The sequence below is a fragment of the Cucurbita moschata genome, unplaced genomic scaffold (genome assembly GCF_002738365.1).
Source record: "Cucurbita moschata cultivar Rifu unplaced genomic scaffold, Cmos_1.0 Cmo_Scf00057, whole genome shotgun sequence".
In the NCBI taxonomy this organism is placed as follows: domain Eukaryota; kingdom Viridiplantae; phylum Streptophyta; class Magnoliopsida; order Cucurbitales; family Cucurbitaceae; genus Cucurbita; species Cucurbita moschata.
In genome coordinates this window covers 1,057,814-1,083,492 of record NW_019268573.1, presented here as the reverse complement: position 1 = coordinate 1,083,492, position 25,679 = coordinate 1,057,814, and the positions used below count along the sequence as shown (strand labels likewise).

The window sequence follows — 25,679 nt, the reverse complement described above, 5'->3', positions numbered from 1 at the left end:
ACCTCAAACGGTGAACACTGAGTGGTGTTATGTATTGCTCTATTGTATGCAAATTCCACAAAAGGTAGAGTCTCTTCACAAGACTTAAGATTTTTAGAAATTAGTGACCTAAGTAAGGCTACTAATGTTCTATTAACGACCTCAGCAAGACTTAAGATTTTTAGAAATTAGTGACCTAAGTAAGGCTACTAATGTTCTATTAACGACCTCAGTTTGTCCATCGGTTTGGGGGTGACATGTTGTAGAAAATAGAAGCTTAGTTCCCAACTTTCCCCACGAAACCTTCCAAAAATGGCTTAAAAATTTTAGATCCCTGTCACTAACAATGGTTTTGGGAATACGATGAAACCTTCCAAAAATGGCTTAAAAATTTTAGATCCCTGTCACTAACAATGGTTTTGGGAATACGATGTAATCTAACCACTTCCTTAAAGAATAGATTAGTTATATTGGTAGCATCATCTGTTTTGTTACATGGAATGAAATGTGCCATCTTACTAAACCTATCAACCACCACAAAAATGCTATCATGGTGTCTTCTAGTCTTTGGTAATCCTTGAACAAAATCCATGCTAATGTCAACCCATGGTTCACTAGGAACATCTAAAGGTGTGTAAAGACCATGTGGTTATGTCTTAGACTTAGCCTCCTTACATTTAAAACATTGCTTGCATACTTTGTTCACATCTTTCCTCATTTTCAACTAGTAAAAATGTTCACACAACATGCTATATGTTTTAAATTCTCCAAAATGTCCCATAAGTCCTCCCCTATGAGCCTTCTTCTCAAGTAACTCTCGAATAGAACATCTAGGGATACAAAGTTTACCCTTCCTAAAAAGCATATCATCGAACACCATATGATCTTGCACATGTTTCCCTTCTAAACATTGCATATACACATCATAAAATTCAGATTTTTCAACTTTGTACAATTCAATCATGTGTTTAAACCAAGAATTTTTGCAGTAAGGGAAGAAAATAAAGCATACCTTCTTGATAATGCATCTGCGACCACATTATCCTTCCCCTTTTTGTAATGGATTACATAAGGAAACGTCTCAATGAATTCCACCCATTTAGCATGTCTCCTATTTAGCTTTGTTTGGCTTTTGAGGTGCTTCAAACTTTCATGGTCCGTATGAATAACAAACTCTTTTGGCCAAAAATAATGTTGCCAAACTTGCAAAGCCCTCACAAGTGCATATAACTCTTTGTCATAAGTCGGATAGTTGAGTTGTGCTCCATTAAGCTTTTCACTAAAGAACATGATTGGCCTTTTTTCCTGCATTAAAACAGCCCCTATGCCTATCCCACTTGCATCACATTCAATTTCAAAAGATTTATCAAAGTTAGGTAAAGCAAGACAAGGTGCATTGGTTAATTTATCTTTCAGTTCATTGAATGCATTCTCTTGTTTTTCCTTCCATTCAAATTTCACATGCTTTTTAACAAGTTCATTCAATGGTGATGCTATGCTACTGAAATCCTTAATGAATCTCCTATAGAAACTAGCCAAACCATGAAAAGATCTTACCTCGGTTGCATTTGTGGGTGTTGGCCATTCGCTAATAGCTTTTACCTTTTCTTTATCAACTTGTACTCCCTTCTTTCCAACTAAGAACCCTAGGAAGTTGACTTGGTCTAGACAAAACTGCACTTTTTGAAGTTGGCATAAAGCTTCTCTTCTCTAAGTTTAAACAAAATTTTCTTAACGTGCAAAATATGATCATTCAAGCTTTTTGAGTAAACAAGGATATCATCAAAGTATACAACAACAAATTTTCCAATATAATCTCTCAAAACATGATTCATTAGCCTCATAAAAGTACTTGGTGCATTTGTAAGGCCAAATGGCATAACGAGCCACTCATAAAGCCCAAACTTTGTTTTGAAAGCCGTTTTCCACTCATCTCCCACATTCATTCGAATGATGATAACCACTTTTAAGATCTATTTTTGAAAACAGATTAGCACCATATAATTCATCCAACATGTCATCCAATCTAGGAATAGGGTGTCGATACTTTACCGTTATCTTGTTGATGGCTCGACAATCAACACACATCCTCCACGTGCCATCTTTGAAGAACACATGTCGATCTATTTTTTTTTTTTGTCTTTATTGAGAAATGTTCTCAAGATCTATTGTCAATGTGGATAGAATTATTTGAAGAACACATGGTTGATGAATTAAAGGTGATGAGAACCCTTTGTTCCTATATTCTAGTTGACATGTTGGATGTCATGACTAAAAGATAAGAAAATGACAAAAACATGTGAGATGTTTAAGTCAATAAAAGCTAAATTTAGATAGTTATCCTATTACTAAAGCTATGCTAGGAAATAGTTCTTAATTAGCCATGTCCATCATAATGAGATAAATTTTTGAAATTACTCTATAGAAAGAAAAATCTAAATGAAAGCAAATTTGAGTTACTAGATTTTTTTTGTGGAAACTAGATGACACCAGCTGAATAGTTGATATAAGATCTACTATCAAGATTTGCTCTTCGGTACATTTATATGTAATTCTTGAAAAATAGTTGATGAGGTAGAATAGATTCTACTAGTTGACACTAGAAAATCAATCTGGGTATAGTAGGAAACATTAAGGTGTTAAGTAAAATTTGTTAGGTTGAACATGGTGTTTTTAGAAACCATGAGAGATCCAATTTCTCAAACTTTATTAGTAAGTAGTCACTCATAGTTCATAGGGTAGGAATTACTTTCGACTATTAAAGTTTATATTTTCAAAATTGTTTGAAAATATATTTAGATTAAATGAAGTACAATTAGTATATGTTAAAACGTGAACACTTACTATACCTTCGAAATATTGAGATATTCATGATTAGAGAATCAAGAATAAAAAGACAAATTGTTTTCTCCTAAAGGATGATACTTGTCTTTGGCAGTCAATTTGATTAACATCAAATGGAATAAAATGAAAAGACTAGTAAAAGGTATTTCTATAAACGTTGGAGTTAATGTGAAACTTGCTTTTCAACCAAGATAATCATTGACTTTTATTGAATAAGGCTATAAGACAAAAGATATTTTTACCAAATGCAACTTAGTCTATTTTTTGAAATGTTAAAAAATAAAAATAAAAGAGACTAAAGTTGAAATCTTTATGTAAATCTATCAAGACATTATGATCAGATCATAATGAATAATAGTATGAGAACCTTGTGTACTAAAATTAGTTGATAGAAAGTTGAATTGATTTCCAACTCTTAAGCATGATACAATTTTGTAAAATTGTGATGTAAGAGGAGAAAACAAGATTATATTAGATATAGTCATGTATTAAAAAAAAAAATTACTTCACTACCAAACTCTTGTTAGGATATGAAATAGGGATGGCATAGTGGACATGATTGCCTTCAAAAATGTCTATGAGACAATTTTTAGGATATTGGGAATGTAGTAAACTTAGTTTACGACACTTCAATAATTGTAATCAAGCATATATGCTGAGACAAATATGTACAAAATCATGCCTAAGTGTAGGCTACTCAAAAAGAGAAACAAAATAGTTTTTGTTTAATTCTAAATAGGAAAAGATATTTGTATGGCAAAGGTAATTTTCTAAAGGATCCTTTGATAAGGTGAGATAGTGTTAATTAAATAGTTCTGAATCTGCTGAGGATTATTGGGAGTGAGTCCCACATTGACTAATTTAGAAATGATCATGGGTTTATGAGTGAGGAAACTATCTCCATTCGTACGAGGCCTTTTGGGAAGCCCAAAGGAAAGCCATAAGAGCTTATGTTCAAAGTGGACAATATCATACCATTGTGGAGAGTCGTGATTCCTAACATGGTATTAGAGCCATGTCTAAACTTATCCATGTCAATAGAGTCTTCAAATATCGAACAAAGAATTGTGAGCCTCGAAGGTGTAGTCAAAAGTGACTAAAGTGTCGAACAAAGGGTGTACTTTGTTTAAGGGCTCTAGAGAAAGGAGTCGAGCCTCGATTATGCTCTTCTTCTCCAATCAATTTGGGATTTTCTTTCAAGGGGCTCCCACAAGCGACCTTGTGTTCGAGTCATAGCAAGGAAGATCTTGTGGAATGTTGAAGAACCTTTGCATGGTAAGAATACTTCAACAAGGAGTCTTCCAAGCTACGGTTTCTACAAAGGTAGAGTTCTCTCTCGTATTTATTGCTTTTCTTTTAATTTTTAATAAAATCAAAATGGCTTCCAATGCTTCCGCTACGTGGATGAAGAGTTCATTCCCTTCACAAATATATTCAAGACTTCATGTTCAATAGAGTAAGTTTGGAACCTGAACCAAGTAAGGGCCTAAGAAACGTTGAAAGAAGTACCTCAAGTAACTCTTACCCAAGATCTGAGAGTGTTCTAAAATAATCTAAAGAATACACTACGAATAACTCTTGTTTGTTACTATGTCCTGTAGAGCTCAAGAAGGTCAATGCATGCATGTTATCTGGGTAATGTGTGAATGATGTATAGGGTTGTGTCATAAGAATGATTTAAAGATTAAAATTATAGAAATCTCTAGCATTTTGTGTGTATATATACATTGGGTTACTTCTCCAATGATGAGTACAGGCGCCTGAATGATTTAAAGCTCAAGAAGGTCGATGCATGCATGTTATCGGGGTTATGTTTTGTGCAATTTACCATATTTCATGTCATACAATTCATGCAGTTACATTCAAATATTCATACAAACAAGTCATAATCGTTCAAGGGCCACACATCGTCACATGCATAACATATCACCTCAACTAAGCAACATACATAACATACATTCACGTTCACATAACTACGTACTTAAGCACAATAATCTAGCATACAATGCATCATATCATAAACATGTCATAACGTAAACACTTCATAGTCATATCGTTCTCTAACTTACCATAGCCTTAACGTTCTTATACCTATCACAGACATATCATTACGTGACGAACCTTAGTCATATCATTACCAGAACATATCCTAACGCCATCGTTCTATCAATCTATCACAAACCTATCCCTTTCTACCCATAACCTAACCGTATTCTTTCGTCAATCTCTCCTATCCCTAGCCCTCCGGTATGTAACCTAACCTCAACGTTTCATGAACGTATTTTACTCCTATCGTTACATTTCGATTTGTGCATCCTTCTAGTATCCTATCTCAAACATCTCCTAGAGCAAATCGTACCATAATTATTATCATACAATCCACATATAATAACATAACATAACATATAGGAAGCATATCGATCCACAGACAATTCACACATATCAATATATATGACACGTGCAGAACCACAGGGCACGTGTGAACATCAAATATAACCATGCCGATAGTAAGGTCACTTACCAGGCTCGCTTAAGTCATTGTCACAAATTTATCTTTAATGAAAGTTCGATTCCGTCCTTTGAAATCCGAGTCAACCTATATGAGCTCATGACATCAGTTTCAAGTTTGAACTCTATAAAATTATTTCTCTAATTTACATTGCCACAGTAAAATTCTGATCTTTTCTGTTAGACAAAATTTAAAGAAGCTGACTGTGATAAAAATTGTGATGTTTTCTGTTTAGAAAGAGCTCATATGATATTCCCTCTCTCTCTCTAATCTTTTTCATTCTGTAAATAGGTTTTAAAATTGGAGGGAGCTCACTGCATATTTCCTTTTATTGTTAAATACTGTTTAACAAATCTTTCCTCAATCTCCCTCCCTCTCTCTCTCATCTTTTTCATTCTGTAAATAGGTTTTTCAATTGTGTAAACAGATATTACTGGTCAATTTTAAGTACAGCCTAGATCTTTTAGTTTATAGTTTTGCCACCTAAACTTTTATTGAATCTAACTTATAACCTTATTTCGTATAATTAAAATGCTAACAAAAATCTAATAATTGTATATGGGATCTGATTATTACATATTGTTAAGATAGGATTTTATGGTAATAACTGACAAAAATCTCTATCTCTAAATCTACCATCCATTGAAAGCCATTGTACTCCTTACTAGATCAGTTTTACTGTTTCTTTCTTTTTTTGCAAGTGGGATGGGTGGAGGAGAAGAGATAATTGTGGGAAGGGACGAAGGGTCAACGGAGAGAGAGGTGGGAAATGATTTTTTTTTTTAATTCTAATTCTAATTAATTAATTAATTTATTATTATTATTATTTTAACTATTTTTTTTTAAAGTTTTTTTTTATTTCTTTATTTATTTTTCGGCTATTACAGTAAATCTATCCAGACACTATGATATGATTATAATGAATAGGACGTGTAATGACCCAAAATTTTCTACTTAATTTATGGTCGCTATTGTGTACATACCATAAACATTGAATGCGGAAGAATTCATTTAAATTCCATAAAACATAACTTTTAACTTAAAACACAGCCATGGACTTACGTGTTTCGAAAACATCTTTAAAACGACCCAACAAATGACCCAAAATAAAATAAATAAGCGTTAAGTTTAAAACATCATATTCTAGCCTAAGTCTAAGAAAATAAATACCCCTATGCATGTGTCATGATCTCGAGTTGCGATGCCGTTGTCAACCGTACCGGAATGTCTTGTCTTAACCTGAAAAATGTAGTAGCACATGGCTTGAGTATTTAAAGAAATACTCAGTAAGTGACCCCACTATTGGGTTAAATGCAACAATCACATGCAATGAAATGATGAAACCTAGCTTTCGTTTCGTTTCGTTTTCCCTACGGTGCTGTCCTAACGGGTAATCGTGGATGTGTACCATATACTCTACACACAGCCCATACGTGCGAATATGGGCTCACCAGCTAGTTCGCACACCGCTGGGCCACTTTCCTTATCCGGTGGGCATACTCTGGGAGCCCTTTATGCCGGGAGCCGTTAGAACTAGTAACCATCACGGCAGCGCTATGCAAAGCATAACGATCGTTGTCCTGCCATTGGATGTACGAGTTCGTACCCTCGTGATGGGATAGGGGTATCCCCCCAGATGCATGAACACACATAATGCATGAGGTCCCCACTACTTCTACAATTTCATTATCCTTTAATACATCCCCGCTAGCATTAAGTACATATCATATCATTTTTCATATCGTTCATCATTCATATCATATCGTTTCTCATTCTTCCGTTCTCAAATCATACATAATTATAACGAGGTTATATTTCATGTCTTTTATCGTAATTTCATGTCATTCATATCATGCTGTATACACACAATTTAAGAGACCTAACATAACGTTCTATGCTTTTAACATAACATTTCATCATATACATATCATACCATGACATATTGCATCACAATGTATCATATCATAAACAAGTAATAACGTAAACACTTCATAGTCATATCATTCTCTAACTTATCATAACCATAACGTTCTTATACCTATCACAGACATATCATTACGTGAACGTACCTTAGTCATATCATCACAAGAACTTAACCTAACGCTATCGTTCTATCAATTTATCACAAACCTATCCCTTTCTACTCGTAACCTAACCGTATACTTCCATCAATCTCTCTTATCCATATCACTCCGGTATGTAACCTAACCTTAACGTTTCGTGAACGTATTTTACTCATATCGTTACATTTCATTTTGTGCATCCTTCTTGTATCCTATCTCAAACATATCCTTGAACACATCGTACAGTAACTATTATCATACAATTCACATATTATAACATATACATAACATATAGGAAGCATATCGATCCACAGACGATTCACACATATCAATATATATGACACGTGCAGAACCACAGGGCACGTGTCAACATCAATATATAACCATGCCGATAGTAAGGTCACTTACCTGGCTAGGTTATTTCGTTGTCACGAATATATCTTTAATAAAGTTTGATTCCGTCCTTTGAAATCCGAGTCAACCTTATTAATAAGATCTATCTTCACGTAAATCTCCGATGAATCTCAATTAGGTAAATGTCATTCTTTTTTTTTTCTCAAGTAAATCTGACAATTATTGTCTTTCTTTTTCTTTTTCTTTTTGCAGTAATGTTACTTTCTGGCTCAAAGATGGGTTGAGGAGAGATAATCGTGGGAAGGGATGAGAGGTTAGTGGAGAGGAGGGGGGAAAAAGTTTTTTTATTTTTTTATTTTTTATTTTTAAATTTATTTATTTATTTATTTATTATTATTATTATTTTAACTATTTTATAATTATTTTTATTTGTTTATTTGTTTATTTATTTTTGGGCTTCCGAAGCTCAGCTCCATTAAAGGCACCTATGTCATTCACCAATCAATTTAAGTATACATGTTTTAAACTTTTATGGTCTTAACTCAATTTTTTTTCTTACTCATACTTTAATTTCATCTTTACATACTTCCAAGTTATAAAATTTTCTTTCAGACACTAGCACTTTTAACATCTATAGTATACTATAGGATATTGACATCTATCAAGTTTCTTAGGTCATTTTATTCCATCTGAAACTACTTACTCTTCAGTATACATTGGTACAGTCCTTCCCATCTCTATGGTCATAAGACTATGTAGTTTATCTATGTTCAAGACGTCTAACTAAAACATATGATCTTGCTTAGCAAAATCATTTTCACGCATACACTAACATTTAGTAGCTTTCTAAAACTATAGCTACTCATTCACATCAATAATCTCAGTAAATCTAAACATCATGAATACAATAATTTACATTCACATTCCATGCAAGGTAAAACATAACATATTCCACATTCTAATAAATATAGAATTAAGCCAACAATAATGGTGTCAATTATAATACAATCAATGGTGTAAAAAGTCCAATTATGAGTTATATTTTTAATGACCAAGCAATAACAACATACACAATCAACGACATTTCATTTTTTTTTTATCTTAATCAAGACATACCTGACGGAGACGGGGCATCAACGGTGGGACCATGGAACATGCCTAGCCTACATCGTTGGCTAGTCTACAAGATCTATAACCTACAGCTCTGATACCAATTGTAATGACCCAAAATTTTCTACTTAATTTAAGGTCGCTATTGTATACGTACCATAAACATTGAATGCGGAAGACTTCATTTAAATTCCATAAAACATAACCTTTAACTTAAAACACAGTCATGGATTTACGTGTTTCGACATCTGTAAAACGACAAAACAAAAGACCCGAAATAAAAGAAATAAGCATTTAAGTTTCAAACATACTATTTGTAATAGCCCAAAAATAAATAAAGAAATAAATTAATAAAAATAATTATAAAAATAGTTAAAAGAATAATAATTAAAATAAATAATTAATTAATTAATTTAAAAAAAAAAAAAACATTTCCCCACTTCTCTCCACTAACCTCTCCTCCCTTCCCACAATTATCTCTCCTCAACCTATACTTATGCCAGTAACAGTTACTGAAAAAAATAGAAAATCAATAATAGTAAGATCTACTTGAGAAAAAAAAAGAAAAAGAGAATGACCTTTACCCAGTTGGGATTCACAGTAGATTTACGTGAAGATAGATATGATCAAATCTTTATTTTCTTTTATCTTTTTTTTTTTAGAAATCACAACTAGATCTTCATTGAATTATTACAATGATCTAGCTTTGAGTTAGAAACGAAATGTCAATCATTTATACAATTCTAGTCAATCACGTCAGATTAGTAATATTAGATTAAATTTTGATCCGTAGGCAAATGAATAGATTAAAGATAGAATGACCCAGAAAACTTTTGAATAGAAAACACTGAGATAAGAAAAAATTTGGAAACAGAGATCACTGAAATTTTGGAAGGGACGAAAACATTAAAAGGAAATAGATAAAAAAAAATTAGGGAATTAAAAACCACAGACTAAATATAGAGGGAAAAAGGTAAACACACCATAAATACGGAGAGTTTAGAGAGTAGCAAAGCCTAGAATAACTTGAAAATATAATTATAGATATATAACATTTCAGACTTTTAACAATGGACCCAGGTAAATTAGAGAAATAATGTTGTAGAGTTCAAATCTGAAACTAATGTCATGGGCTCATATAGGTTGACTTGGATTTCAAAGGACGGAATCGAACTTTAATTAAAGAGATATTCGTGACAACGACTTAAGCTGGCCAGGTAAGTGACCTACTATCGGCATGGTTATATTTGATGTTGACACGTGCCCTGTGGTTCTGCACGTGTTATATATATTGATATGTGTGAATTGTCTGTGGATCGATATGCTTCCTATATGTTATGTTATGTTATAATATGTGGATTGTATGATAATAATTATGGTACGATGTTCTCTAGGAGATGTTTGAGATAGGATACGAGAAGAATGCACAAAACGAAATGTAACGACAGGAGTAAGATACGTTCATGAAACGTTAAGGTTAGGTTACATACTAGAGTGCTATGGATAGGAGAGATTGATGAAAGAATACGGTTAGGTTATGGGTAGAAAGGGATAGGTTTGTGATAGATTGATAGAACGATGGCGTTAGGATACGTTCTGGTGATGATATGACTAAGGTACGTCACGTAATGATATGTCTATGATAGGTATAAGAACGTTAAGACTATGGTAAGTTAGAGAACGATATGACTATGAAGTGTTTACGTTATGACTTGTTTATGATATGATGCATTGTATGCTAGATTATTGTGCTTAAGTACGTAGTTATGTGAACGTGGATATATGCTTTTAGTCTGATGTGATGTGTAATGCATGTAACGATGTGTGGTCCTTAAACGATTAGGGCTTGTTTGTATGAATATTTGAATGTAACTGCATGAATTGTATGACATAAAATACGGTAAATTGCATGAAACATAACCCTGTTAGGAATATGTATGATATGTAAAGAAATGAGAATGAGAATGAGAATGAGAATGACTTGTAAGCATGAAAACATGATAGGGGGTTATGTTCATTAATGATAACTGTAGGACTAGTGGGACCTTATGCATATTGTGTGCTCATACATTTGGGGGGATACCCCTATCCCATCACGAGGGTACGGACGCGTACATCCAATGGCAGGACAACGATCGTTATGCTTTGCATAGCGCTGCCGTGACGGTTCTAGTTTTAACGAGTCCTGGTATAAGACAACGATCGTTATGCTTTGCATAGCGCTGCCGTGACGGTTCTAGTTTTAACGAGTCCTGGTATAAGGCAACGATCGTTATGCTTTGCATAGCGCTGCCGTGACGGTTCTAGTTTTAACGAGTCCTGGTATAAGGGCTCCCAGAGCCTGCTCACCAACTAGGGACAGTGGCCCAGTGGTGTGCGAACTAGCTGGTGAGCCCATACTCGCATGTATGGGCTGCATGTAGAGTATATGGTACACGTCCACGATTACCTATTAGGATTACACCGTAGGGAAAACAACACAAAACGAAACGAAACGAAACGAAACAAAATGAAATGAAACGAAACAAAACGAAACGAAAGGTAGGTCCCATCATTTCATTGCATGTGATTGTTGCATTTAACCCCAATAGTGGGGTCACTTACTGAGTATTTCTTTAAATACTCAAGCCATGTGCTACTACATTTTTCAGGTTAAGGTGGGGTCACTTACTGAGTATTTCTTTAAATACTCAAGCCATGTGCTACTACATTTTTCAGGTTAAGACAAGACATTCCTGTACGGTTGACGACGACATCGCAACTCGAGATCATGGCACATGCATAGGATAGTGGTATTTATTTTCTTAGACTTAGGATAGAATAGGATATTTTAAACTTAAACGCTTATTTATTTTATTTCGGGTCTTTTGTTGTGTCGTTTTAAAGATGGTTTCAAAACACGTAGGTCCATGGCTGTGTTTTAAGTTAAAGGTTATGTTTTATGGAATTTAAATGAAGTCTTCCGCATTCAATGTTTATGGTATGTATACAGTAGCAACCTTAAATTAAGTAGAAAATTTTCAGTCGTTATACTATTCTAGCCCAAGTTTAAGAAAATAAATACCACTATCCTATGCATGTGCCATGATCTCGAGTTGCGATGTCGTCGTCAGCCGTACAGGAATGAAAATTTTGAGTCGTTATACTATTTTAGCCCAAGTCTAAGAAAATAAATACCACTATCCTATGCATGTGCCATGATCTCGAGTTGCGATGCCGTCATCAGCCGTACAGGAATGCCTTGCGTTAACCTTAAAAATGTAGTAGCACATGGCTTGAGTATTTAAAGAAATACCACTATCCTATGCATGTTCCATGATCTCGAGTTGCGCTGCCATCGTCAGCCGTACGGAATGAAAATTTTGAGTCGTTATACTATTCTAGCCCAATTCTAAGAAAATAAATACCACTATCCTATGCATGTGTCATGATCTCGAGTTGCAATGCCGTTGTCAGCCGTACAGGAATGCCTTGCGTTAACCTTAAAAATGTAGTAGCACATGGCTTGAGTATTTAAAGAAATACTCAGTAAGTGACCCCACTATTGGTTTAAATGCAACAATCACATGCAATGAAATGATGGAACCTAGCTTTCGTTTCGTTTTCCCTACGGTGCTGTCCTAACGGGTAATTGTCGATGTGTACCATATACTCTACACACAGCCCATACGTGCGAGTATGGGCTCACTAGCTAGTTCGCACACTGCTGGGCCACTTTCCTTATCCGATGGGCATACTCTGGGAGCCCCTCATGCCAGGAGCCGTTAGAATTAGTAACCGTCACGGTAGCGCTATGCAAAGCATAATCATCGTTGTCCTGCCATTGGATGTACGCGTCCGTACCCTCGTGATGGGATAGGGGTATCCTCCAGATGCATGAACACACATAATGCATGAGGTCCCCACTACTTCTACAATTTCATTATCCTTTAATACAACCCTGCTAGCATTAAGTACATATCATATCATTTTTCATATCGTTTCAGATATCGTTCATCATTCATATCATATCGTTTCACATTCTTTTGTTATCAAATCATACATAATTCTAACGGGGTTATATTTCATGTCATTTATCGTAATTTCATGTCATTCATATCATGCTGTATACACACAATTTAAGAGACCTAACATAATGTTCTATGCTTTTAACATAACATTTCATCATATACACATCATACCATGACATATTGCATCACAATGTATCATATCATAAATAAGTAATAACGTAAACACTTTATAGTCATATCATTCTCTAACTTATCATAGCCTTAACGTTCTTATACCTATCACGGATATATCATTACGTGCACGTACCTTGGTCATATCATCACAAGAACTTAACCTAACACTATCGTTCTATCAATCTATCACTAACGTAATGGTCAAATTGACCTCATCTTTTGTGGGGATTTAAAAGGGGATCTTGATTGAATCACTACCACTAACTTCTTTTGTGGAGAGACTGTAAATAAAATTAGAGTGTGAACGAATGAAATTGAGATCTCAAATTGAGACTTTCACCCTTAGAAATTCGAGCATCATCCTTGCCATTTCTAAGTTTCAAACAATTCTTGTTGTAGATTGCATTTGAGCCATTCAATCAAGCCTTGGTTAGGTTTGATTGTGGAGTGACTCAATTTAGAACAAGGTTCCAAATCTTGCTTCTAGATTTTCGTTCTTAAGAGGTAATCTAATTCTAGCCTTATCTTTTGGTTGATAGGAATTTTGTAGAAGGAGGTGTTAATTTCATTTATTCAAGGGTTCTTGCTTTAACAAAAGCTTGGATTGTTGGGGTTTGGATTAGAGTTGCCTTATCACATGAATCCAACCATACCCATGGTAAGATACTCGCATTCACATCGTGCCTTAAACTTTTTTTCACTGTCGGCAAACTTAAAATTTGTTAATACTAAGGTAGAAAGATAGTGGCATTGTGTAGATGCGTACAAGACACTACAACGGCGTGGGAGAGTAAAAGCCAATAGGAACTCACCATAGATGAGATCAAAATGGAGGAGTGACAGAAAAAATGGAGTCAAGGTCTCAAGAAGAAAGAGAAAGGCAGATAGAAAGACTCGTGAATCACGTGAAGAAGACAACGGGATATGGTCAGATTTGGTTTGAACTTTGGCAACCCATCACTATAGACAACCCACAGCCCATCATTCCTTTCGGTTGGTGACCCATTTGCTACCACGGCTCAAACAAGAATCACTAAAGGAAGTTGCCAAAGAAAATTTAGAGAAAATCGAACAGAAGATGCTTTCTTAAAAAATATGTATGGAAATCACTTGAATTTCAATATATACCCTAAGTCAAATGTGAATTAATGGTACATGAAAGAAAAATATTAAGAATAGTGAGGTAAGGGAAAAATTGGACGTTTTGCTAAAAAATTAAGTAACATTAAATTAACCCCATAAATAAGCTTCGCTTCTTATTAAATATTAATACTCGACATATTATTCTGAGTTAAACCAACATATGAAATTTGGTAGCCATTGGATATTCCTAAGATGGTAAATCGAGAGGAGGTTTAAAATGACCATAATGCCATTAGCCCAAAATAACCTCGTTTTACGACTTTTGAGACATTAAGTAACATGGAACTGTATAGACGACCTTGAAAGGGGGTTATCAAGTTACTAGTAAGTTTTCACGCCCATCAAATCATGTTAGGTTGTTCTTTAATGTTTACCTAAATTAAAAACTAATGAGTTTTTGATGCTACTCCATGATATAATGTATAAGTCTATGTTCATTTATAGACCATGTTCTAAGAATACCTAGGATCAATTGAATATCATGGTAAATAAGTTGCTAGGATTCAAACTCAAAAGTGACTGTTATCTCCCATCACAAGGTGTGCGACAATGCCCCTATTCCTTTTTTATGTGGGATGCCCTACACTATGTATCATGAGCAAGATGATGAGGATGGTCTCCTATTTCCCTCACTTAGATGAGATACATGCATCTGAATTTACAATCTGGATGCGATGATCGTGATAGCACCACTCATGTGTTTACGGGAAGAGAACTAAAGATTACTTTAGAGAAAAGTTTTTAGGCTCTAAGTGCCAAGACCCTGAAGACACAATAAAAGATAACATCCTAGCTTAAGGTTGCAATTAAGAGCCTACAAGTAGGCTACTTATTGACTTTTTATTTACTCCATGTTTATATTTTTTTTTCAGGCTAGGAGTTGGTCGTGAATGGGAGAGAACTTTGGAGCGTGGTGATAAGACAATCATAATCTAAGCCCAACAATTGAAGTTTTTGTTGAATACAAAACCCTTCGATCAAAGAAATTAACTCTTCCTATACCGAATTTGGAACAACCAAAACATGAGGCTAAAAGTAGATTACTTCTTAGGATCAAAGATCTAGAACAATGATTTGAAACATTGTTCCAAGTTAAGTCACTCCACAATTGAACTTGATCAAGGCTTGATTAAATGACTCAGATGCAATCTACCGCAAGAACGGCATGAAACTTAAAAATGACAAAGATGATGCTCAAAGTTATAAGGATGAAAGTTCCAATTTAAGAGCTAAATTTCATTCATCAAAATCGGCCTTTTACATAATAATTTGTTGGTATTTATAGACTTTCCACGAAACAAACTTTCAATTGTTCAAATGCCCACTAAATGGTCATTCCTTAATCGAATCAACTTGTATCACATGGAATGGAGGTTGAATCGAGCCTATTCAATTTTGACGATGAAGAATAAATGCTTGTTGAATAATTTTGGTCTTGGATCATGTAATAGATCTAGCTGAAACATTTGGAACACTATGATACTTATTAGAGGGCCATAGACTAACCTTCATTTTAACTTAGTATATGTAACAGCCCAAGCTCACCGCTAGCAGACATTGTCTCTTTAGGCTTTTCCTTTCAAACTTCCCCCTAAGTTCTTAAAGGTTTCCACACCCTTATAAAGAATGTTTTGTTTCCGTCTCCAACACATGTTGGATCTCACAATCCACCCTCCTTCCAGATCCATGATCCTCACTAGCACTCATTCCTCTCTTCAATCGATGTGGGAACTCACAATCACCCCCCTTTGAGGCCCAGCATCCTTGTTGGCACTCGTTCCTCTCTCCTATCATTGTGGGGTTTCACAATCTACCCCTTTTCATGGCCCAGCATCATTACTGGCACTCGTTCCTCTCTCCAATCGATGTGGGATCTCACAATCCACCCCTCTTTGAGTTTTAGCTTTCTCACTGGCATACCACCCAGTTTCTTACTCTGATACCATTTGTAACAATCCAATCCTCTTTGCACTTTCCTTTTCAGACTTTCCCAAAAGGTTTTTAAAATGTGACCGGCTAGGGAGAGGTTTTCACACCCCCTCTTCAATGAATTTGAGATCTAACAATCCATCTCCTTGGGAGCCCAATGTCCTTGCTAGCACTCTTTCCTCTCTCCAATATATGTGAGATGTCACAATTCACCCGTTCGGGGCCCAGCGATTGTACCACATTCACTCCCGAGTGAGGCAAGAAAATTTGGATTCGCGTCACGTAAGGGCCAAGCAATGTATGCTCAAACCTCTGGCCCGATTTTGAGAAGGAGGTTTTAGAAAACAAGGGCAGATAGATTTTCAAAATAGATTTTGTAAGAAAATTTGAAATAAGGTTTTGGAAGCAATTTTATAGGCTATAAGCGAGAAAGGTAATACAATAGCTTCGATAGCATATTACTTCCGATGGGAAGAATTAACGATTAGTCACATCCCCCTGTAGTACATTTTTAGGCGATTTAGGTATGGCAGGCCTAGACATGATTTCGCCGAACTATCATGCAAGTTTTGGCTTGGGAGAGTTGACATTTAGTTGCATCCCCCTATAGTACATTTTGAGGCTATTGAGATCTGGCCTGGATATAGTTTCGCCGAACAGTCATACAAAAGAAAATACAATAATACGATAATATAACATGAAATCAAATAAAGAGTTTGGCATTGCATGGACATGTGGCCATTGAGCTATACGCCTTGGACGAGCATGACCGTAACATCATCCCCCACCTAATTGGTTGACATTCTTGCAATGTTATAGGCTATAACCTAGAAAAGCAACACAGAGGCTTAGATAGCATATAACTTCGGGTAGTAAGAATTGACGATTATGTCCAATACAATTGGATCGGTGAGGTCAGGTTCAAGTAAAGCAATTTAGGTCGCTTAACTTAAACCATCTTCTTCCTCACGATACCAACTACTCACCTACACTATGATTCTTCTTCAACAAGTCACTATACTCGCTCAACGAGCAATGATTGTGTAACACAAGTCTGAGAAATTAGTGTTTTGCCCATTTTGTCCTCCATGCCTACTTAGAGTTGGGAGGACTAATGAGAAAAAAGTAAAAAGAAAAAAAGAAAAAAAAAAAAAAAGAAAAAAAGAGAGGGTTTTAGATAAAAAGAAATAGTCATTCGATCCAATTATGAACTCGACTCTCACTCTAAGCAAGAATCATGCTACCAAATCAAATGCCCATATGTTTGCCATTATTTGATTGAATGTGTAATCACTATTTTATTATTAATAATGAAATCCATGTAGAAGTATTATTATCCTACCTTTTAACTCTAAACCTATGCAAAATTTTATTATTTAAAATTATGTTTATGGGCATAGAGGAGAAAAAAATCGTTCAAGTTATTACATAATATAATTTTTAATTTGATAATTTAACTTTAATCGATCATCATGAATAAACAAAGAAAATGTTAGAATTTAGATAGACTATGTGAATGGATAAAAAATAATAATAATAATAATAAATAAATAAAATAAAATAAATAAATAAAAGTTAGGGAGTAAGAAGGTTGTCCCTTGCATCCTCAAGATATGCATATTTCACTATTACAAGGCCCATATTTCCGAGTCTAATGTCCTAACCACTAGACCATGGGACCACAAATATTTATAAGAATTTGTGTGTAATAAATCTCTTAATTTCAAAAAATAAATAGTACCTTCCTATACTTTCCGAACTTCAAAAATTACCGATGTGTCCTCGTTTTTCAGTTTTGTATTTGATAGGGTTTCAAGACATTAAAATCAATTAATATATTATGTGAGGTTTACAATTATCTACCATCCTTTTTTAGCCCTACGATACTAAATATGGTTAAAAAGCAGTGAAAGAAGTATTTTCTACCATTCTTTTTCATCCCATGAGAAGCATACCCACGGTAAGATACTTGCATTCACGTTGTCCCTTGCGTTTTTCTTCACCGTCAGCAAATTTACAATTTTTGAATACTGAGGTATAAAGATAGTCGAATTGTGTAGGTACAAGACACTACAACGTCATGGGAACGTATGGCAAGCAAATAGGGAGTCACCATAGTTGAGATATGAATAGAGGAGCGACGGATAAATGGAGTCAAAAGGTGTCGAGAAGAAAGAGAAAGGTAGACAGAAAGATGCGTGAATCGGGCGAAGAAGACAATGGGATAGGGTCAAATTTTGTTTGAATTCGGGCAACCCATCACTACAGCCAACCCACGACCCATCATTCCTTTCAATTGGTGACTCATTTGCAAGAAGTTCAAGAAACGAGGCTCCGAACACCAGACAAGAGGTAAATAAACATCTTTGAGTTTTCTGAATAAATACATGAGAGAATCGATTGGATTTTAATATATAACCTAAGTCAAGTACGATTTAATGGTACATGAAAGAAAAATATTAGAACAGTGAGTTAAAGGCCTAAATCGGATGTTTTGTTAAAAAATTAAGTAACATTAAATTAACCCCTTAAACGAACTATGCTACTTACAAAATTTTAATACTTGGAATATTATTCTATGTTAAAGCTACGTGTGAAATTTTGTAGCCATTGGATATACTTAAGATGGTAAACCGAGAGGAGGTGTAAAATGACCATAATGTCCTTCGCCCAAATCAAGTTACAAGTAAATTTTCACGCCCATGGAATCACATTAGGTTTCCCTTTCATGTTTAGCTAAGTTAAAACTAATGAGTTTTGATGCTACTCCATGATATAATGCATAAGCCTATGTTAATTTATAAACCATGTTCCAAGAATGTAACGACCCTAAATTTCCACATATCTAGAGTCGCCACTAACGTCTCATGCTCATCTCTAATGCAGAATAAAAATCTAAGCATGCTCATCTTTATTAGCGGAAAAATTTAAAACTTTAGAATACATTAAAACATTGGAAAACACTGCCGGACTTACGTGTTTCAAACATTGTGCTGGAGTTCAAAAAGATAAAATAAAATGATTAAAAATTAATTAATATAAATGAATGAAATGCAAACACCCTATCCTAACCAAGACTAGGAATTAAATATGCAATTATCCTATGCACGCGCCACAGTCTCTGATCACGATGCCACCGTCAACCATACATGGGCGCCTTGCCTTTACCTGAAAAAACAATATGGCACACGGCCTGAGTATTTCGAAGAAGAAATACTCAGTAAGTGATCCCACTATAGGGGCCATGCTAATGCAAACACATGCAATCATGAATAGGGACCTATCTCTAATCATCTTAGGGGTGGCCTCCAGTCTCGGACAAATTGGATGTGTAGTACTTCCCTACACACGACTCACACGTGCGAATGTGAGTCCCCAGGGCACTCGCACACCCCCTAGACCCTCTGGTCAAGCTAATATGTAGCGACGTCCGGAGGTCAGCGGAACCCCATAGTGTCATGCGCCTCATGAACACCCTCATCTGTGTGCTTTCGCACCTGTGCGCATTCGCGCTCATCGTAAGGTGCGCGTCCGCACTCATCATCTCTAGGGGAAGTAGCCCTATGCTTATGAACATACAAAATGCATGAGGTCCCTCTAAATCCATCGTAATGTCTCTTCTGACACAACCCTCTAGTCTCATCTCTTTGTTACTCTAGGTAACGCATACTCGTGGATATTTATATTACTATCAATTTCATGCTCTTAGGGTTGTGTCCTACGTCGATCTAATGACATGATGCAATATGGCACTCATCATCATCTAGCATGCTCAATATGGAAAACATCATCATATTAAGGTAAAAATCATGCAATCATCATACTCATCATAATGCCACAACGTGCGTCAAACATATCAAGCGTCACTCAACAAAATATGTATATACTGGCACATAACATCAAGCATCATACAATTTATTTAGCCTATCCTATAGTAAGGCCACTTACTTGGTTGGCCTTGGCCGAAGTACTCCCTAAATCGCTAAACGTAAGCTCCCGTTCCGTGAGAGCTGCTCCCTACGTCCCTGGGGTTGTTTCCTATCACACCATCCACCACTTTCCGTTAGTATTTCACAATTAATTTACCTATAATTTAATAAATGTGAAATACGACTCTCAAACGGCCTCGGATACCTTAATCGGGGCCTAAAACAGATTCGGGAGGGTCGAAACAGTGGAAACTGGGCTGAAAACAGGTGAGCCGAGCCGAACAGCCACTAGAGCCGCCGGAGCGTCGTCGGAGGGAGCTCGAGCTGTTTGCGCCGAGCTAAGCCGAGGGACTGCCTGCGCCGCTGTGTGACACGTGGCAGCAGCAGAGAAAGCCACGTCGAGCGGTAGTGTCGGGTCGAAGCGCGGGTCGCAGTCCGGTTCGGGTCGTGGGCTGTGGAAGACTACTGGGCCAAGACTAATCGTTGGGCCTCGGCTTACTGGGCTGGGCCACAGGAGTTTGGTTTGCAGGCTGGCTCAATTGGACCGTGGGTCTAGTCTGGGTTGGTTCAACTGAACCGTAGCTTCTGGGCCGGTTTGAGGTTTGGGCCGCTGTAGTTGGGCTGGGCCGAAGGCAGAGGCCAAGGGAGGAACGGGCTGGCTCTCCCGGGTTCTGGGTTCGGGTTGACCCGGATCCGTGGATCTCGTCTTCCTTACCCGACTTCGGCCGATTTTCCAGCGAGCTTTCTCTCTCTTTCCCGCGGCGTTTCCGTTGCCGATTTCGGTTCTCTTCCTTTCCTTTTCCTCTTTGTTCGTCTTCCTTCTTTCTTTTCTGGGAGTTTTGCCGCCTAAAAGCTCCTAAAAGCCATAGATCTAAGAATCGATTAAGAAACCTAATTTTTCCGACCTCGATTATCGACGATGACGCTTACGAAATAACACAAAATGCACCCTGAGTTATTGTGCTTTCGTTAGGGATCCCTCTTATGGTGGTAACAGGTCGTTTGGTGTTGGTTTGAGGGTGGTTTGAGGGCTCATCGGAGAAACTGGACACTTGCCGACGTTTGTCCGAAATCTCTCTCTCTCTTTCTCTCTTTTCTCCCTTTGCAGGTGTTCTGAAGATGCTGGGTGTCGTAGGCTGAGGGCTGGGCGTGCTGTGGCCGTCGTTTCGCGTGGGTTCCGCGAAACTCGGCGGTCGCCGGAAAACTTGCGGGTTTTCCGGCGATTGAGTTTTTTTTTTTTACTTTATTTTATTTATTTATTTTTATTATATGTATATATATATATATATATATATTTCTTTCTTTCCCGGGTTGTTACAAAGAATATACCTAGGATCAATTGAATACAATGGTAAATAAGGTTGCTAGGATTCATACCCAAAAGTGACCGTTATCTCCCACCACTTGGTGTGCAACAATGCCCCTATTCATCTTTTATATGGGATGTCCTGCCGTATGTATCATGAGTAGGATGATAAGGAGGGCCTCCTATTTCCCCCACTTAGATGAGATACACAACATCAGAATTTAATAGCAGGATGATATGATCATGATAACACCACTCATGTGTTTACGGGAAGAGAACTAAATATAAGAATATAAGCTCTAAGTGCCAAGACCTTGATAACTCAATAAGAGATAACATCCTAGCTTAAGGTTTCCATTAAGAGCCTACAAGTAGGCTATATATTGACTTTTTATTCCATGTTTACATTTTTTTTCAGTTAACTAGGAGTTGATTAAGACTTGATTGAACGACTCGGATGCAATCTACCATAAGAATTGCATGAAACTTAGAAATGACAAAGATGATGCTCAAATCTTAAAGGGGGAAGCCTGGTTTAGAGCTTAATTTTATTCACATAAATTCTCCTTTTTACCAAGTAAGTTCTCACCTTTTTGCTCTTGCAACTACAAGAAGTTAAGGAATTAAAATAATAAAGAAAGTGTATGCAAATAAATTATTTTTACTAGACCAAATGCCCATATATCAAAATTATTTTTACTAGACCAAATGCCCATATATCAACATTATTTTTTATGTTTTATTAAATGTATAGTCATTATTTTATTAATAAAGAAAGAGGGTATTAACAAATCCATGTGGAAGTATTATTATCCCTAGAGAAGAGAAAAAAAAACCTTTGAAGTTATTCCATAATATAAGTTTTATAATTGGATAGTTTTAGTCATCAATCATGAACACACAAACACATGGATAGACGTGAATTGATGAATTGATCAAAATCAATATTTTTTTAGTATTCCAGTGGTGGCTAAAATCCACCCGTTAGATTTTCATTTTCGTAAATAAACATAAAAATAAGTCTCACTAAGATTTGAACTCAATTTATTGGATTCCAAGTTCAATGTCCTAATCACTTGATCATGAAACCACAAATATTTACAAAATTTGTGTGTAATAAATCTAAATTTTAAAAAATAAATATTATCTTCCTATACCTTTAAAACTTTGAAAACAACTGATTTATCCTCGTATTTTTAGTTTTATGCTTGATAGTGTTTCAACACATTAAAATCAATTAATATATTATTAGATGAGGTTTCTAATTATTCTACCATTCTTTTTCAGCCTACCATTAAAAATATGATTAAAAAAGTTGTGAAATAAGTATTTTTCTATATATAAAAGAGAAGGACATGAAATAAAGAAAAAAAAATAGTAGGGGTTTCCATGAAGGCCCTAATTTTTACTTTTTATCCTTCAAAATTTACTTTTCAGAGTATCATAATTATTTTCTTCATTTAATTTGATGTTTAATGTCACGTCATACTTTTTCAACCATGCTGCATTGTGATCTTGACACACTTACGAAAAGCTTTGGGGGGAGCTCAAGCCCAATTCACATTTTTTGCTCGATTTTGTAGCTTTGTTAAACCTTAGGCGAGGTTTTCCTTCACCAACTGAACACAATTGGTGTGGAATCCAAACTTGTTTTATCACACACTCCTCTTGTGTGTGCATGTTCAATCATTTGCGACTCTATCCAACATGCCTTTAGACTAGGTTAAGTCATCTGACTCGTCTTTTTTTTCTACTCTATGCCAAGATCTCTCTTAAGCAACGTTGANTCGAGATTCCATAATCCAATGTCGAAATGTAGGATAGATTGTCAGTTGATCCATCTGTGCTACAACTTCTTTGCTCATCACTGCTATCTCCGCATGCTTAAAATCTATCTGCACTCGTGTCTCTCTATTCATCATGGCCGACGAGTGGGCCGTCGTGCAGCTTAGGGCATCAATGACTATGTTGTCATTTGGGATGGTATTGGATGTCTATATCGTAGTCCTTCACCAGCTCTAGCCATCTTTTTTATCTCATGTTCAGTTCTATTTGGATGAAAAAACTACTTCAAGATCTTGTGGTCAATGTAGATATGAGTATTTTCTCCATACAAGGTATGCCCAAAGATTTTAAGTGCCATGTCACGACTCGATTTTCAAGGCTTCGAAAACCGAATCGTGACTAAAAAGACGAAATCGAAAACAAACAAAAGGAAGATAAAAGAAAGAAAAGCAAAGTAAAAAGATAAAAATACTTTGAATTAAAACAAAAGAGAGAAATTTTGTTNAAGCAACGTTGAATCTCATAGTCATCTTGGTTACCAACAACATAACCCATGCATTTTGAAATCATTTCTAGTCTCGATAAAGTTCGACCATCTTGGCTTGTTCTGACACATTCGTTGAGAACTGACCCATGTATTTACCATCTCACCATGACATCCAAAACATCTATCCATATGGATTCTCATCACACATTTGAGTTTTTTTGTGTCTATGCTAAACNATACAAAAGACTCTAAAAGACCGAAAAGGGACTGACGCTCCGGAACGACCCCCTCTGTGACTGTACATCTCTCAAACGCTCCTCTACCTCGACCAGCGGCCAGGGAACACCTGAGAAAAATAAAGGAGAACGAGATGAGTATAAAAATTATACTCAGTAAGCCACCTACTTGTAGGCTTTCTTCGCATCTTAANTTAACATCTCACCATGACATCCAAAACATCTATCCATATGGATTCTCATCACACATTTGAGTTTTTTGTGTCTATGCTAAACAATTTATTCTACCATTCTTTTTGGGCCCTAAGATCATAAATATGGTTAAAAAAGTTGTGAAATACATATTTTCAGCATATGGTGTGGATAAGAAAAAAGGATGTGAAATAAAAAAAATAATTAGAGGCATTCCGAGTATTGGATTTGGAACCTCTTGCACCCTAAGCAAGAATCATACACTCATCTTTTACTCTCATTTTAGAGAACTTTTTTATTTTAGTCAAAGTTCTAGACCATGAGGCATTCCAAGAATTGAACTTAAGGTCTTTTACCTATTNGGTATCTAGCCTAGGGGTGTGCTGAATACCCCTACGCCCATATAGTCCTCCTATGGGGGGCGCGACCTAACCCGTTCCCATGCAGCTAATGGGCTGTACGACGTGGGGACACATTTCCCATGCGAAATGGCTAAGAGCAGTAAGGACTGATCNTAGTTAATGTCTTGCTTTAAAGTATATTCTTACCATTATTATTTATCATATTCTTCTTTTATCCTTTCCATTTGCTTCAAACGTCTTTATTATTTTCTACTATATAAATCATTATATTTTGCACTACTACCTCCAAACTACTACCTCCAAACTCATATATTTAATCAAAATCATTTTAGTGAAGGATTGTAATTCCTTATGCCATTTAGTAGTGTTATTGAATGAAACTTTTCAAATGCAGTTTTTTAAAGGAATTCGCTCGAGACGCTCATAAAGTTACATCTAATAAAGCAACTGCTTTAGAGGTTAGACCTCGTAATTTCCCTTTATATGTTTTACACATTTTTTCACTATCACTTTAGCATGGCCTATATTGAATGATCTTGTTTGATGGGAACTTTTTATATTGAAAAATGTTATCTGTTTTCGTGTCACTTTGTTAAGATGCCAAACTATCAAGAATATGAGGGATTACTCGTGGATATAAACCTCTAACAAATAGATAATATTTTTATAAACCTTTAACAATAGTTTGACCTTTTAAAATATTTAATATTGTTGCTTTTAATATTTGTGTTAAGTTAATACTCGCAAACATAAAATAAGTTCCACGAAATTTAAATTTGGGTTACTTGATTCAGAGTCCAATGTTGGGTTAATACTCTCAACATTAGAATTTCATAGGCAGAGGAGTTCATTTAGTGGGTTGTTTTAACGTTACTTAAATCTCGAGTAATTTGATAAGTTTAGAGCCTTAACTCATGGTTTTTTGAGTTTTTCTTTCATATATCCTTAATTTGTATTTTATTTAGGGTTCATATGAAAACCCAAGCGATTGCTACAAGTATTTCTTAAGAAAAGTTCAAGGTGACTACTTACCTCGTTGTCGACATTCAGGACTTCCGTTCTCGAGCTTCCAATATTCAAATTACCTCAAATTTTCTTCCACAGAATCCTGATTGGGTCTAGTTTCTAGAACCATAAAATTTTCATAAGATTTGGTCTGTAAGGGAGTTAAAATTACGAAAACTCAAGAAAAGTTGGGAAGTTTAAGCCTCTCATCTATCACTTTTTAGCTCTTCCATCGATCGCACACATAATCGTCCTTGAGATA

At 35.8% G+C, this 25,679-nt stretch overlaps 1 long non-coding RNA gene and 1 pseudogene across 1 annotated transcript in view; both read right to left on the bottom strand.

Annotated features, from left to right (window-relative positions):
- LOC111436620 overlaps positions 1-25,679 on the bottom strand; it is a 71,682-nt pseudogene that overhangs the window by 17,695 nt on the left and 28,308 nt on the right.
- The window catches only part of LOC111436624, a 4,333-nt gene continuing 3,066 nt past the window's right edge, over positions 24,413-25,679 (bottom strand). The window contains exon 2 of the long non-coding RNA XR_002709294.1: positions 24,413-24,478. This is a non-coding gene — a long non-coding RNA (uncharacterized LOC111436624). The remainder of the gene's footprint in view (positions 24,479-25,679) is intronic.